This window comes from Elephas maximus, chromosome 2 (assembly GCF_024166365.1).
Source record: "Elephas maximus indicus isolate mEleMax1 chromosome 2, mEleMax1 primary haplotype, whole genome shotgun sequence".
Classification (NCBI taxonomy): domain Eukaryota; kingdom Metazoa; phylum Chordata; class Mammalia; order Proboscidea; family Elephantidae; genus Elephas; species Elephas maximus.
The window spans coordinates 132,219,572-132,233,239 of record NC_064820.1 but is presented as its reverse complement, the minus strand read 5'-3'; positions in this window follow the sequence as shown (position 1 = coordinate 132,233,239).

Below are 13,668 nucleotides of genomic sequence, written 5' to 3'. Positions count from 1 at the left end.
TCAGATAATACAGAATATTTTCTCCATCCCAAGGGGCTTAACTGAATCACATCTGTAAAGTTGCTTTTACCATATAAGTAACACATTCATAGAAGCTGGACATTATGACATGAACATCTTTGGTGAGACATTATCCTGCCTACCACACCAAGTGTCATTCTAGCTTCTTAAGAGCAGCTAAGAACAAGATGGCCCTTGGGCCCAGTTAATTTTCATACTAATATTTTTGCATATAAACAGATTTCTCTTAAGTTCACCCAGATAAAAAGGATGCCAAGAGGAGATGATGCTGAGGGAAAGAGTCAAGAAGTGAGGCAAACTCAGGATGCATGCAGAAAGTACACAGTGTAGCCTGGTGTGAGAATTCACATCAGTAATCAGGACCCTGAAATGGCAAGAAGCCTAAAGCCTCAATAAGAAAAGAATCAGAAGTTAGACACAAGAACGAGGAATAAGAACTTGAAAGAGAAGAAACTGCCGTATCAGGCAGCCAACCTTCTCATTCCTTTCCTGATGGGGCAGATGTAGATCCTAAGAATAACAGAGGCAACTGTTGGATCAACACAACTGAAATGGAAAGTTCGAGAAGAAAAATAATATATATACACATATACATCTATATATTCATGCATACATAAACTTCTAGAATGCTGAAGGTCTACTCACCTTCCTTTTGGCAATTCTCCAAATTTACAATTCTTTTTTCCTGATTCAATGATAATAAAAGCCTAGTTCTTTTTATAGACCACTATTTTTTTTATGAAGTACTACTCACCTGATTTAATAATCTCTAAACAAGTCTCTATTAATAACTTGATAAAAATGTGTAATACACTTATCCCATCTGTACAGCTCTATCCCTCTGCTTTTGAAAAGCTTTTGAGCCTTGCATTACAGCTTATAGATTCCCATTTCAACATGAATTCTTAGTACTTTATGAGCGTTTCATCTTGGCCTTCCGTATATGAATACAGATAGACCATATTGTTTCTCTGAACAGACACTCACTCTCTTTATGTGAACATTTAACATCTGTCTGGTGATGAGAGTACAGTCTTTATGTGTTAGCCATAAAAACATCAAACTGATGGGAAGTATATGTCTATTCAAAATAGACATTTTGCTACTTTTCCCCAAATCACAAAGCACATACTTATATGGTTTTTCAGGTAGTTATATTCTACCCCCGTGTAAGTTAAAACTTGTAGAATTTGGGACATCATCTCATCCATTTTATATTTTATTATAATATAATTTTGTGGCTGGATCATAATTAGCCAAAGTCAGTAGATGATTGCCATAACTCAGCACAGCTGTCCGCTCCCAGCAAGCACCATGATAACACAATTGCTTCTGACCCTGCTCTTGGGAGAGTGTGAGCATTTAGAATCAGCAGAGAACAAGGTTACTGGCAAACTTCGGTGAGAAAAAGCATGCGTGTGTGTGTGTGTATGCTTTTATAAAAAATGAGAGTAATTTCTATCAAAAAAATTGATTTGAAGAGAAAAAATGTAAGTATTTAAAAATGATTGCTAAATTACCTCAGGAAATCACCCAAGGTACCACTTACTTGCTGTCCAGTGCAACGATACAGAGTATTTCACCCTGTTTCGTAGCACTGAAAACATAAAAAAAAACATAGGCTAAGTTCAAATCGCTAGGTCACTGGCAAGTTGCAACTTAACATTTCTTTTTATCCCTGAACCACAGTCAGCTGAATAATACATCTAGCCTTTCATTTTTTATGAAAAGCAACAGCTGGCAAATTGTTAAACGGTTTGGAAAATTTTGGCAAAGTACTGTTAGTTTAAGATAATGCTAGCTGACACAGACTTGTCGCATTAGACAGATTAAAAAGACTGATGGAAATGTAAGAAAAATAAAAGAGGTCATTGCGCCACAGTAGGATCTTGCCCTGGGCTTAGGCTGTAGACAATAGATCTGAAACTGACACTGACTGATGCCATTAAAGAGAGTATGGGAATCTATCTAAGTGGATCCACACTAATGCGTCGTACAACCTGTCATTCCGTGGAGCACCAGCACATGTATTTGTAAAGAACTAAATACAATTTTTTCCCCAGTCACAATTTGAAACGTCAATCTGCATAGACAGCAGAGTAAACATAGCTTAGAGCATGTTTTTCAATGTGTTTTCCTTTTGTGTCTTTTCATCAATTACCTAACACATGTCCTTTTTCATGACATAAGTGTTTGTGTGTGTATACTATCCAGTAACAACAAAACATTGAAGAATACCACTGGTGCTTTGATACAAAGAAAACAGATTTGTAAGATTTCTTCATGTATGTTATAAGCATACTGCTTTTACATTAAAATAGAAACATATCAGAACTTAACTTAAAATCAGTAGTAGTTTTCAGTTAACCGGGGCATTTCATATAACATTAATTCTTTCTTTGAAATCACAGTGAATTCTTCTTCATTTATTTGCTCAAATAAAACTCATGAAATAAAATCATGCAGAAACTTCAAAAAAAATAAATCAGTAAATATCAAACTCTTAACTGTGTGTTTGCAATAAAATGATCTAGTGTTATTGTTGGAAACCCTGGTGGTGTAGTTGTTAAGTGCTATGGCTGCTAACCAAAGGGTCAGCAGTTCAAATCCACCAGGTGCTCTTTGGAAACTCCATGGGGCAGTTCTACCCTGTCCTATAGCATCGCTATGGAGTTGGAATGGACTTGACGACACTGGGTTTGGTTTTGGTTTTTTGGAGTGCTATTGGTAATGTACACTTACCTAAATAGCACTTCCTTTCTTCCTGCTTTCTTGTGCTGTGTGTTTGTGTGTTTTCCCAAGTTCTTCCTCCTGACTTAAATATGTTTAATTCTAGATTTAAACTGAGTCAATTCCTGATTCACTCTTTTTCCCCCTCCTTTTTCCCTTCCCCTTGGAGTTGATCCAAGATTTGGAGGACATTTCGTTATCTTAGGGAGGAGAGAATCAATCCATCCTTGGTACCTTCCCCTGGGATTTCTCATCCCATCTGGGCCTCTTTGTGATAAGCCAGCAATAATGGCAGATGTCCACAGTCCTGCCCTGTTCTCTGTCCTACTCCTAGTCACTTGCAATACTCCATCCTTTTCAGCATTTCCATGTTCCCCCTGTGGAATGTGGGAAGGCAGAATGCTCTCCAACACCACGCTCAAGTTCTTTGGACTTGATGAGACTGTACTTTGGTCCCTACTGAAGCTCCTTCCTCACCTGAGCTACCTCTCCAGAGCTGTGCTGGATTCATGGTTTCTTTGAGAGGTCTCTCCTCTTTTTGGGCTTCAGCTTGGTTAGCAAAGCATATGTCCTCTCTGCTCCAGATCCTATAAAATTATGTGGGTTTTCTGTCCCTACTTGCTCACCTCTAAGCATTTCAAGGGAGATCCACTACACAAAATCTCAAATCCTTTATATTCTCATTTCCCACTGGCTAGTTGTATTAATCTCTTTTATTAAATAAGAATGACTAATAAATTACCACGTATTCTCCCCCCAGTTTGAAATACAGGCAGTCCCTGGGTTATGAATGAGATCTGTTCTTAACTGTGTCTTTAACTAGAATTTGTAGGTAAGTCAGAACAGGTGTGTACAGTTTTTACTTAGCCTTACTTTAGTGCAAGAAAAGCCTTGAAGACTTTGCAATGATTTAAAAGCTGACCATGCAGCAAGTGAAGGTAACTGTGATGAAAAATTTGTTGTGAGTAGGGGTTGGTTCAATCATTTCAAAGTGAGGGCAAATTTACATAACATTAAAGGGCAAGTAGGAGTTGTCCATATGTCCCATGTTTGTAGCCTCGGGACTGCCTGTATGTTATGTAACTCAATTCCCTTAGTAGTAAAGGCCCTGAGTTTTTAATTAAATTCAGGAACATCATTTTTTTTTCCATACTCAACTGCCTGCAATTGAAAATCATGGTATTCAAGGTAAAAAAAAAAAAATTTATAGCCATAAATTTATAAAATCCAAGCACTAATTATGGGGGAAAATATTGCTATGTTAAAAATTAAGTATGCAGCCACCTGTCCCTCGGTTTGCTGTACTATAGTGGCTTGCATGTTGCTATGATGCTAGAAGCTATGCCACCAGTATTTCATATAACAGCAAAGTCACCTGCTGGTAGACAGGTTTCAGTTGAGCTTCCAGACTAAGACAGACTAAAAAGAAAGTTCTGGCAATCTACTTCCAAAAATTAACCAATGAAAACTACATGGATCACAGAATATTGTCCAATTTAACGCTGGAAGATGAGCATCCTAGGTTGGAAGGCATTCAAAATGCACAATAGTCACAACAATGGACTTGAGCTTACCAGCAATGGTGAAGGTAGTGAAGGACCAGGCAACATTTCGTTCTGTTGTGCATAAGGTCGCCATGAGTCAGGGCCAACTAAATGATAACTAACAGCAACAACAATGTAAACACATAAACGTATGCATAATTTCAGTCACTCGAATTACAGAAATAATATGTTTATATTAACAATCATAGTAGAAAAGGTTCTGAAATAAAATTAATAGTCTCTCACTCCTCATTGCAAAGCTCTTTCCTATGTAACCAACTGTGTACAAATTATATATTATTTTCTAAATTTTTCTTCCATTGGAGGAAAAAAAAATATATACACATTTTTGTAAGATGAATAAAGACATAGTTTCATATTATTCAATAAATCATTATATTTCAGTAATAAACATTGGCTATCTAAATTAATAACACACAGTTTTTAAGTCAATATAGATCTGCCTATGACTTTTAACTATAACTGGGGCACCTATTCTCCCTTTATGCAAATGTCAAATTGTATCTTCCAATCGTCCTCAATCGCTCTATTTCTCTCATACCCCATAGGCAATCCATCATTAAATATTTGGGTTCCACCTTCTAAATGTATACAGATAGTATCCACCTCTCACCACTTTCGCGACCTAGCCACCATTGTAATAATCTCCTAATGATTCCCCCTGCTTCCATCTTCACACTCCAATAACGTGTTTGCACACAGGAGATATAGTCATAATTTCAAAATATTGTCAGCTATAGGTTAGGAAAGACTTAAAAGACATAAAAAAATGTTTAAATGGCAAAATTAAACGGGCACTTACAGATCCATCCTCTCAGGCCGACACACACAATGAAAACTCAAGAAAGTAATTACCGTTAAGAGATAGGACAGTGGTTATTTTTGTGGAAGTAGATAAACACATGGCAAAGATTCTATGGTGGTTGACGAAGTTCCACTTCTTAATCTGGGTGGTGGTTTCAAGGATATTTCCTGCCTGACCCAAGCCATGGTGTTTTCAATTGCCTGATATGCATGTAAAAGCTGGACAATGAATAAAGAAGACCAAAGAAGAATTGATGCCTTCGAATTATGGTGTTGGAGAAGAATATCGGATATACCATTGACTGCCAAAAGGATGAACAAATCTGTCTTGGAAGAAGTACAGCAAGGATGGCGAAACTTCGTTTCATATACTTTGGACATGTTACCAGGAGGGACCAGTCCCTGCAGAAAGGCATCATGCTTCATGAAATAGAAGGTCAGCAAAAAAGAGGAAGACCCTCAACAAGATGGATTGACACAGTGACTGCAACAGTGGGTTCAAATACAGCAAGGATTGTGAGGATGGTGCGGGACTGGGCAGTGTTTCATTCTGTTGTACATAGGGTCACTATGAGTCGAAATCGACTTGATGGCACCTAAGAGAACAATATTTCATTAAAGTATTTGTTTTGTGGGGTTTTCTGTTTTGTGATTAGTTTTACTATTATTATTTACAGACTGTTTTAGAGCAGTTTTAGGTTTACAGAAAATTGCATAGAGTTCCCGTATATACGCTCTCCCCAATACCTTGTTCCCAGCTAACAGTTTCCTCATTATTAACATTTGTTACAATTGATGAAGCAATATTGATGTATTATTAACTGAAGTCTAGTTTTCATTAAGGTTCATTCCTTATGTTGTGCAGTTCTATGGGTTTCGACAAATCATAATGTCATATACCTGCCATTACAGTATCATACGAAATAGTTTCACTACCTTAAAATCACCTGTGCTCCAGCTATTTATGCCTCCTACCCTTACCTCCACCCAACCTCTGGCAACTACTTATCTTTTTAATGTCTCTATAGTTTTTCCTTTTTCCAGGATGTCACATAGTTGGAAAAATAAAGAATGTAGCATTTTCCGACTGGCTTCTTTCATTAAGTAATATACATTTAAGGTTCCCCTATGTCTTTTCATGACTAAATAGCTCATTTCTTTTATTGCTGAATAATATCTATTGTATGGACGTACCACAGCATATTTATCCATTCACCTTTTTTTTTTTTAATTGTACTTTAGGTGAAAGCTTACAGCTCAAGTTAATCTCTCATTCAAAAATTTATATACATATTGTTCTGTGACATTGGTTGCAATCCCCACAGTGTGACAGCACCCTTTCTACCCCAGGTTCCCTGTGTCCATTTGTCCAGTTCCTGTCCCTTCCTGCCTTCTTGTCTTGCTTTTTGGGCAGAGTTGCCCATTTGGTCTCTCATATTTGATTGAACTAAGAAACATGTTCCTTATGTGTGTTATTTTTTGTTTTATAGGCCTGCCTGATCTTGCCTGAAAAGTGGGCTTTGGAAGTGGTTTCAGTTTCCATACTTGCTGTTTTTTTCAGTTAGGAATAAAGCTGGTAAACACCCTTATGCAGGTTTTTATGTAGACATACATTTTCAACTCATTAGGGTAAATAGCTGAATTGTATGGTAAGCTATGTTTAGCTTTGTAAGAAACTGATAAATTGCATCATTCTGCATTCCCACCAGCAATGAGGAGTTGCTGCTGCTGTATGTCCTCACCAGGAGTTTTAGTCATTGTAATAGATGCGTAGTGGCATCTCATCACTGCTTTAATTTACAATTCCCTAAAGACATAGAATGTTGGGTATCTTTTAGATATGCTTATTTCCCATCTGTATATCTTCTTTGGTGAAGTGTCTGTTCAGATCTTTTGCCCTTTTTTTTTTTTAATTGGGTGGTTTGCTTTCTTATTGCTGAGTTTTAAGAAGTTTCTTTTTTTTAGATACAAGTCCTTTATCAGTTTTTTATAAAATCCTTCCTTCCAGGCTGTGGTTTGTCTTTTCGTTGTATTATCCATTTTGAGTTAATTTCTGTCGTAAGTGTAAGGCCTCTGTCTAGATTCCTTTTTTTTTTTTTTGCATGCAGGTATCCATTTGTTCCAGAACCAATTGTTGAAAAGACAATCTTTTCTTCATTTAATTCCTTTGATTATATTATTATGGGTCTATTTCTGGGCTCTCTATTCTGTTCCATTAAGGTATTGTCTATTCACCAAAATCCCACTGCCTTGGGATCCTTATGGGGCAGTTCTACTCTGTCCTACGGGGTCACTATGAGTCAGAATCAACTCGACAGCAACAGGTTTTTTTTGTTTGTTTTTTTTTGGTGACTGCTAGCAAGTTCGAATATGCTTTTGTGTTTTTGTATTCCTGTGAATTAATTCTTTATTGACTTTGCTCTGTTTTTCAAATAGATTGTTTATAATCTTTTAAAAACTTGATTTTTTTTTAACCTCAAACTTTGCCTCATATAAATGATGGAAATACCTGTCTGTCTTTAGTCTTTTAGTTTTGCTGATGACACTTTTGTTTTCTATCTTCTGGAAGATTTAAATTTTGCCATAGTAAAATCTGTCAGTCTTTCCTTTGACAACTGTTGGACTTAGACACAAATTTCATCCTACGTGACAACATACACATACACTTTTCATATCAATATTATACAATTACTTCCTCATATTTTCTTCTAAAACATTTATAATTTTATTTGTTCATTAAGCTCTTAAAAAGGTCTGAACTGTGTGTGTGTGTGTACATAAGATGAAATCTTCATCTAACCTATTTTCCCCCAAATCATTTCTAATTATCTCAGTGCCTTTTTTTAAAAGCAGTGTATCATTTTTTACTGAAGATGCCATCTTTATCACAAACTAAATTTTGCATATATATGGGATTCTTTTCTGGGGTCTTTATTCTGTTCCAATGAACTCTTTCTGCACCAATATTACTCTTTTTAAGTAGTGAAGTGGTATGGTTTGTTTTATATCTGGTGAGGGGGAAAGCCTGTCAAATACTGGTTTTCTTTTTCCCAAAAACTGATTATTCTTGTGTTTTCTTTTCAGTTGTCAATATCCATAACATTCCTTTAGAATTTTCATAGGGTGTGATTAAAGTTATGGGTAAAATTTTAGATTACTTGCATCTCTATAACATTTTTCCTACCTGAATATGTGTATTTATATATACATAGTATGCATTTTTATCTTTTTCAAGTCGTCTGTTATGTTTCATTTTCTAAATTGAATGGAAATACTTCCAATACTTTGCCATTTTCGTTGTTAGCTGCTGTTGAGTTGGCACCTAACTCTTGGTGACCCCGTGAAAAATGGATCAAAACACTTCCTGGTCCTACACATCCCCATGATCAGTTGAAGAACAGACCATTATGATCCACAGAGTTTTCACTGGCTGATTTTCAAAAGTAGATCACCAGGCTTTTCTTCATATTTTGCCGTTCTGTTTCCTATAGAAGGGGATTCTGTACATTATGTTAAGAGAATGTCCTTCTATTTTTAGATCTGGAAGCAAGGGTTATACCACCAATAACACTGAGGATTTGTTTTGTCTTAAATAAAAGAGAGAAGCTAAAATCATCTTATTTATTAGCTATATGCTTTTCCCACTAATTATAAGTTCCATGGCCCCACGTGTCTGTCAGTTTGTCGTACCGTGGGGGCTTGCATGTTGCTGTGATGCTGAAAGCTCTGCTGCCAGTATTCAGATACGAGCAGGGTCGCCCATGGAGGAGAGGTTTCAGTTGAGCTTCCAGACTAAGACAGACTAGGAAGGAGGACCCAGCACTCTGCTTCTGAAAAGTATTAGCCAGTGAAAACCTTATGAATAGCAGCAAAACATTGTCTGATAAGTGCTGGAAGATGAGCCCCCCAGGTTTGGAAGGCACTCAAAAGATGACTGGGGAAGAGCTGCCTCCTCAAAGTAGAGTCGACCTTAATGACATGGATGGAGTAAAACTTTCGGGACCTTCATTCGCTGATGTGGCATGACTCAAAATAAGAAGAAACAGCTGCAAACATCCATTAATAATTGGAACCTGGAATGCATGAAGTATGAATCTAGGTAAATTGGAAGCCGTCAAAAATGAAATGGAATACATAAACATCGATATCCTAGGCATTAGGGAACTGAAATGGACTGGTATTGGCTGTTTTAAATCGGACAATCATATAGTCTACTATGCTGGGAATGACAACTCGAAGAGGAATGGTGTTGCATTCATTGTCAAAAAGAACATATCAAGATCAACCCTGAAGTACAATGGTGTCAGTGATAGGATAATATCCATACACCTTCAAGGAAGAACAGTTAATATGACTATTATTTAAATATACACACCAACCACTAGGGCCAAAGATGAAGAAATAGAAGTTTTTATCAGCTGCTGTAGTCTGAAATTGATCGAACGTGCAATCAAGATGCATTGATAATTACTGGTGATTTTAATGCGAAACGTGGAAACGAGAAGGATCAGCAGTTGGAAAACATGGCCTTGGTGATAGAAACAATGCCGGAGATCGAATGATAGAATTTTGCAAGACCAACAACTTCTTCACTGCAAATACCCTCTTTCACCAACATAAACAGTGACTATACACATGGACTTCGCCCGATGGAACACACAGAAATCAAACTGACTACATCTGTGGAAAGAGAGGATGGAAAAGCTCAATATCATCAGTCGGAACAAGGCCAGGGGCCGACCGTGGAACAGATCATCAATTGCTCATATGCAAGTTCAAGCTGAAACTGAAGAAAATCAGAGCAAGTCCACAAGAGCCAAAATATGAACTTGAGTATATCCCACCTGAATTTAGAGACCTTCTGGAAAATAGATTTGACACATTGAACACTAGTGACCGAAGATCAGACGAGTTGTGGAATGACATCAAGGACATCATCCATGAAGAAAGCAAGAGGTCATTGAAAAGACAGGAAAGAAAGAAAAGACCAAGATGGATATCAGAGGAGACTCTGAAACTTGCTTTCAAATGTTGAGCAGCTAAAGCAAAAGGAAGAATGGATGAAATAAAAGAACTGAACAGAAGATTTCAAAGGGCGGCTCGAGAAGACAAAGTAAAGTATTATAATGACAAGTGCAAAGAGCTAAAAATGGAAAACCAAAAGGAAAGAACAAGCTCGGTGTTTCTCAAGCTGAAAGAACTGAAAAAAAAAAATTCAAGCCTTGAGTTGCAATAGTGAAGGATTCTATGGGGAAAATATTAAATGACACAGGACACATCAAAAGAAGATGGAAGGAATACCCAGAGTCATCATACCAAAAAGAATTAGTTGATGTTCAAACATTTCAAGAGGTAGCATATGATCAGGAGCCGATGGTACTGAAGGAAGAAGTCCAGGCGGCTCTGAAGGCTTTGGTGAAAAACAAGGCTCCAGGAATTGATGGAATATCAATTGAGATGTTTCAATAAACAGATGCAGCAATGGAGGTGCTCACTCGTCTATGCCAAGAAATATGGAAGGCAGCTTCCTGGCCAACTGACTGAAAGTGATCCATATTTATGCCTATTCCCAAGAAAGGTGATACAACCGAATGTGGAAATTATGGAACAATATCATTACTATCACACGCAAGTAAAATTTTGCTGAAGATCATTCAAAAACGGCTGCAGCAATATATCGACAGGGAACTGCCAGAAACTCAGGCCAGTTTCAGTAGAGGATGTGGAACCACATATATCATTGCTGATGTCAAATGGATCCTGGCTGAAGGCAGAGAATACCAGAAGGATGTTTACCTGTGTTTTATTGACTATGCAAAGGCATTTGACTGTGCGGATCATAATAAATTATGGATAACATTGTGAAGAATGGGAATTCCAGAACACTTAATTGTGCTCATGAGGAACCTTTACACAGATCAAGAGGCAGTTGTTCGGACAGAACAAGGGGACACTGTTTGGTTTAAAGTCAGGAAAGGTGTTCATCAGGGTTGTATTCTTTCACCATACCTATTCAATCTGTATGCGGAGCAAATAATCTGAGAAGCTGGACTATATGAAGAAGAACAGGGCATCAGGATTGGAGGAAGAATCATTAACAACCTGTGTTATGCAGATGACACAACCTTGCTTGCTGAAAGTGAAGAGGACTTGAAGCACTTACTAATGAAGATCAAAGACCACAGCCTTCAGTATGGATTACACCTCAACATAAAGAAAACAAAAATCCTCACAACTGGGACCAATGAGCAACATGATAAACAGAGAAAGATTGACGTTGTCAAGGATTTCATTTTACTTGGATTCACAATCAACAGCCATGGAAGCAGCAGTCAAGAAATCAAAAGATGCATTGTATTGGGTAAATCTGCTGCGAAGGACCTCTTTAAAGTATTGAAGAGCAAAGATGTCACCTTGAAGACTAAGGTGCACCTGACCCAAGCCATGGTATTTTCAATTGCATCATATGCATGTGAAAACTGGACAATGAGTAAGGAAGACCGACGAAGGACTGACGCCTTTGAATTGTGGTGCTGGTGAAGAATATTGAATATACCATGGACTGCCAAAAGAACAAACAAATCTGTCTTAGAAGAAGTACAGCCAGAATGCTCCTTAGAGGCAAGGATGGCGAGACTGCGTCTTACATACTTTGGATATGTTGTCAGGAGAGATCAGTCTCTGGAGAACAACATCATGCTTGGCAGAGTACAGGGTCAGCAGAAAAGAGGAAGACCCTCAAGAAGATGGATTGACACAGTGGCTGCAAGAATGAGGTCAAGCATAACAACTATTGTAAGGATGGCCCAGGACCGGGCAGTGTTTTATTCTGTTATGCATAGGGTCGCTATGAGTTGGAGCCGACTCGATGGTACCTAACAACAACAACATAAGCTCCATGAGAAACTTGTTTTTCTTTTCTACTTTTGCAACCCCAGCAGCAATGACATATCATGTCAATAAATAGTGAGTGAATGAATGAATGAGCAAGAGAATGAATGAATGAATACTTGAATATTCTAACAAACCGCATTTGAGGCTTTAGCCAATGAATTGTAAGCTAGTATGGGCATATGATTTTCTGCTGTGTTAGAAAATCTTTGAGCTCTGCAGACAGATCCACTGAATCTGAATTCTGGCTCTGTCTCTCAATACCTGTTCCTTTAGGTAAGTTCTTGAACCCACTGAAGTTTCTCAACTGAAATTTGAAGGGATAATACAAACAACCATTGTGAGACTTAAAATGATGTGATAAATTTCCTAATACAGTGTCAAGTATATAATAGACAAGAATTAATGCTATTGTCAGTTTCTCCCTTTCTCCATAAACTAAGAATACATTGAAATAACATGTTAGTGTTTATATATGTTATTGAAATCTACATGGAAATGAATGTGGGGTGTTTCAGAGAGTTAATATAGCTTCTGATTTTTTTTTAATAGTAAGACTTAGCTCATATACCTTCAGTACCATAGAACTCTTACCTTCAAGTAAGTATTTTTACACGCAACTGTGACTTCAAACTATTATAACCCTTATACAGAGACAGAATATTCAGTCCAAGTCTCCAAATATTTATTTGACATCTGCCATAGAAGTATTTCACAAGTAACCATAACTTGAAACTCCTCACAATCCTTCTACTAACAGAATTTTCAATCCAATCCCACAACTTTTACTTAACATGTACTCTGCCAGGCATTGTAGGAAATAAAACATGAGTAAGACAAGACCACCGCTTTCCAAGGAATTCTATACCACAAGCAAGGTAGATAAGCAGTGAATTTAAAGTAAACATGAGGAGACATATACAATCTACAGACACTCCAATATTGATTTTGAATCAATCTGATGCCTAATACGTGCCTATAGAACTTTTACAAAAAAAGTAACCTATTTTTCTTAGTGCCTAATCTCCTGGAAATAAACTGAATAGAATTACAGATTTAAAAGCTTTGAGGGACTTGTATCATTTGAGAACACTGAGAAACAGGTTAAATGAAGTTCAATTTTACCTAGCTAGCTGAGTTAAAGCCAGGTTTTGTAAACGCCAAGCTAATTAGCTCTCTCTTTTTGAACATGTGATAGATACTGAGAAGTTGTATTAACTCACTTATAACTTTTGGTTGCTATTTAACATTCTGAAATGATAATTTATTTGGAAATCCTTATTCTCAAGTCAAAGCTATTTCCTGATTATAAAATTTGCTTTCAATTTTACATTTTCAATTCATTCATTCATTCATTTGAGGAACTATGTGATAAAATAACTGATAGAGCTTTTTAATTGCCTCTCTCATTCCCAGAGGCTAGCTATGCCTTAAGAGCACATTCATTTTGAGTAGTTTGGTTTTGTTAATCTGTTGTAGGTCATGCCCCTATATTTTTTTCTATACTTTGGACTTACTGACCTACTTTTTGTTAAACTTTAAAGAAATGTCTATTAATAATGTAGAGTTTTCCATTTATTAGCCAATTGAAAAAATAAGTAGTTCCTTATATTACAAATTCAGTAAAAAAAAAAAAAAAAGAAAGAAAGAGTTATTA